Source organism: Lissotriton vulgaris, chromosome 1_1 (assembly GCF_964263255.1).
Source record: "Lissotriton vulgaris chromosome 1_1, aLisVul1.2, whole genome shotgun sequence".
Lineage (NCBI taxonomy): Eukaryota > Metazoa > Chordata > Amphibia > Caudata > Salamandridae > Lissotriton > Lissotriton vulgaris.
The window spans coordinates 624,638,414-624,641,826 of NC_141685.1; the positions used below are offsets into that span (position 1 = coordinate 624,638,414).

General features: G+C 43.7%; 1 long non-coding RNA gene across 1 annotated transcript; it reads left to right on the plus strand.

Annotated features, from left to right (window-relative positions):
- The first annotated feature begins 220 nt into the window (after positions 1-220).
- On the plus strand, positions 221-3,040 carry LOC147747583 (uncharacterized). The gene is made up of 3 exons (XR_015299677.1): positions 221-274; positions 1,860-2,003; positions 2,956-3,040. It is a non-coding gene; the product is annotated as an uncharacterized LOC147747583 (long non-coding RNA).
- Positions 3,041-3,413: the final 373 nt, after the last annotated feature.

The window sequence follows — 3,413 nt, forward strand, 5'->3', positions numbered from 1 at the left end:
TTTGTTTTCTCCAAGTATATACACCAGTCAGTGAATCATGCAAGGCAGTAGTCATTTGGTAGACCAATGTTTGTTTCTTTTAATGTTGTAGCAGTGGTTTTTGAAATGCTGTCTATGTTTCACAGCACTCAATGTTTTCCTCTTTCTTTATTATTATTTCTTGCATGAACCACAGAACCCAGGGGCAAGCAGAAGACTGGGACTGAGTCGGCGGGTGAACGCGAAGAACCACAGGCACAGAGCTCCTCTACTGAGGATCCTGCTGCTGTCCCCAGTAAGTCCAACAGTGTTTTCTTTTGGAACAATGATATTTCCCTAACTTTCTAACGGAGCTTTTTTTCCAACCGATTAATGACATTTCACCTAACTAAATTTTGACAAATGCTTGTTTGGTTTTATGTTTTCAAAATTTTGGGTATTACTATATGTCCCTGCCTTTCTGTTCCTTGAAAGAGCCTCTCCTATGACTCTCTGTGCTACTACTAGACTGTCTGTAGGTAAGCTTGCCCTGTTGCCCACTCTTTAGTTAAGGTATTAATCTTTTAAAAAAATCTGTGATAGAATAGCGGAAGGCACAGGGTCCACTCCTGTCTTATGCTTTTTCCTCTGTAATGTCTCTTCTTTGCCAATTGACACCAACCAAGTATGCATCCAGATGTTGGTCTACTATTTTGTAAGCGTTGTGAATACCACTACTACTCTTGCGGGTATTCTTCTATGCAGTCACATACATAACTATGTATGCACCGCAAAATTGGATGTTGTTGGTGATAGGCAGGTTGGACCTTACTTACTTACAGTCTTACACCTCAGTCACAGAACTCAGAGGAACCCACAATTCAATGAACGACAACCTATATGGGCTCAGTCATTGGTCAATTATTCAATTACCCCTTTCCAGAACCCCAATATGAAGATGCCAAATGCTTTTATTACACAATCCATAACCTAAGTAACCTCCTTTTGCACACTCTCTCGTGTAAGTCTACAAGACAACAGACACTGAAAATATACTTCCGAGTCAATGTGGTACTTCAAAACCTTTATTTTGTTAGAAGTAACTAAGTAAGTAACATCAATGTTTTTAAGTTGTTCCGTGAAATACGTCAAGGCCAGGGCCACAAGAAAAAATCCAGAGTTACAAAAAGGCTGAATAAAAAGTAATCTACATTTGTACAGCTACCAGTGCACGATAGGGAAATGTGGGAAATGTCGGAGACCCCTCACCATTGAACGTATACTGGTTGCATATGCCTCTTTTTGGTAAGCTCTGGAAATCTTTGCTTCGTAGAAGGAAATCTTCTCATCTGCCGAAAGATAATGACAAAAGTGGTGCACGTTAGACAGTATGAAAACATTACATACATTTACTCAACGTTTTTAGCTGTCATGCTAAAAAAAAGGTGTAACCTGAGGCTGTAAGCAAACTCGATTCCACAATCCACATTCAAAAAATAAATACGGGCCTTTCTATTTTCCAAACTCTTCAGGTGTATGCTTTGAACTATCATGTGGCCTCAAAGGCGTCTTCTCGTACTGCGCAACAAGCTGTGAGGTAGCATGCGCAAAACTGTAGACATGTCATTGATGTACAAACTGGTTAGGTTACATGGTTCAGTCTAACTTTCCAAGGACTAGAGTAGCAGTATAGATGAGATGAGCTTGGGTACCATACCATACCAAATAAATGCTAATATGTGTAGTGTGTTACTTACTCTGCTGTACTAGGCAATGTGGACTACTACTGATTACGTTGTACTTAACTGTTTTGCAGAACTCCATTCTTGGTGAACAAGTACAATGGGGGCTGTGCATCCATCTAAAAAGGTGTACTTAATTACTTATTTTTATTTGTGCAGAACCAGTACCATCCACCAGTGCCGACGGGGGCAGCGGCGCTGCGACTGCGTCAGCAGAGGCGATCCCGGAGGGGAATGGAGGACCAGAGGCACCTACAGCAGCACCGGCAGCACCGGGGGAGGAGCCAACAACGGTGGGCGATGGTAAGTTACATTCAATAGTGATCCGCATTACTTGGTGGGTGGGGAAAACTTCCTCACTGTACTCTGATATTTATAATGAACTTGAAGTTCTACTGGACAATATATGACGCCACCTTTGTCATTACCAAGCTTAGCAAAAGCATTACCACCGGCGAGAATTGATAAAATAAGTTATACAGGCCTCTTCTATGTGACTACAACTCAGCTGTGAAAGGTTGGTGGCAGACTAAAAAAGTATTATCCACAACATTACATGACCGCGATGGATTAACAGGAGATTGATTTTAAGTATGATGAAAGGAGCAAGGAAAAAGCACCAATCATATAATATAGAAGGATACTTTGGAATCAGCAATGCAGGTGTTTGAGAGCAGTTGGATGCGTGGGTTGTTGTGGAAGCATAGAAAGGGGAAAACACAGCTGCCTGTATCGGTGGTTAGTGGATAGTGGATACTAGTGTCGGCAGCGGTGTTTTGGTTAAACCCAAAGGCAAGGGAAGGAGGGGACGACTGGATGCATTCCGGGTCGTTGCTGGCGAAACACAAACTACCTAACGTTTGTTGCGCGATATAAAGAATGATAGTCTCTAGAGTAGACATTTACTAGTACTAGCTGGCCACTGTTAATTAATGTTAGTTTGAGACTGTCACTTTTCCCGGAAGCACAGAGTATATGATATAAAAAAACGAGATATGAAAAAGACAGGTGTTCGTATGTGACCGTTGAAGTACACCCATGCTATGTTACTAGGGCAGGCATAATGCCATGCCAAAAAGTCAGACAAATGAAGTATTTAAGGCGTAGAATGTTCAAGATAGATAAAACAACATTTAGGTACTCAGCTTGCTTGCTATTGCTACTGTACTGTGCCGCCCACTATGTGTTGGATACATTTTGTGTTCTTGATTTGCTGGGATTTTTGATTACAACAATTCTGTCTCTTTCTTTATAGTTACTCCTTCTAAACCAACGAGGAAGGAGCTGGCAGTCCGGGCCCGTCAGCGGAAACTGCAGGCCATCGTTGAGGCCTACCGCCGGCTGGTGGCTCAGGCCGAGGAGGAGGAGGAGGAGGCGGCGGCAGCAGCTGCTGCCTCTTCAAATGCCCCGGCCCCCAAGCCTGCAGGAGTACGTCGGCGTGGTCAGGCAGCCGCCCGCCCCCAGATTTTCCCGCATCGTCCACCCCCCCACAACAACATGGCTGCCAATGTAGGTGCCGCCAGTTCCAGAGAAAAATTCTCCTCCGGGTAGCCAGGCTGGAGGCTCAAAGCAGTCAGACAAAAAGACAAATAGAGGAGCGTGTAAAGATCCTGGTGGATCAACACTTAAAAGCCCGCCGGCTATGAGATGGACCCTGTTTGCCCCTTTTTCAATCCTTTTGTTGGTGGGTGGGAATTGGGTGTTGGGTTTTTA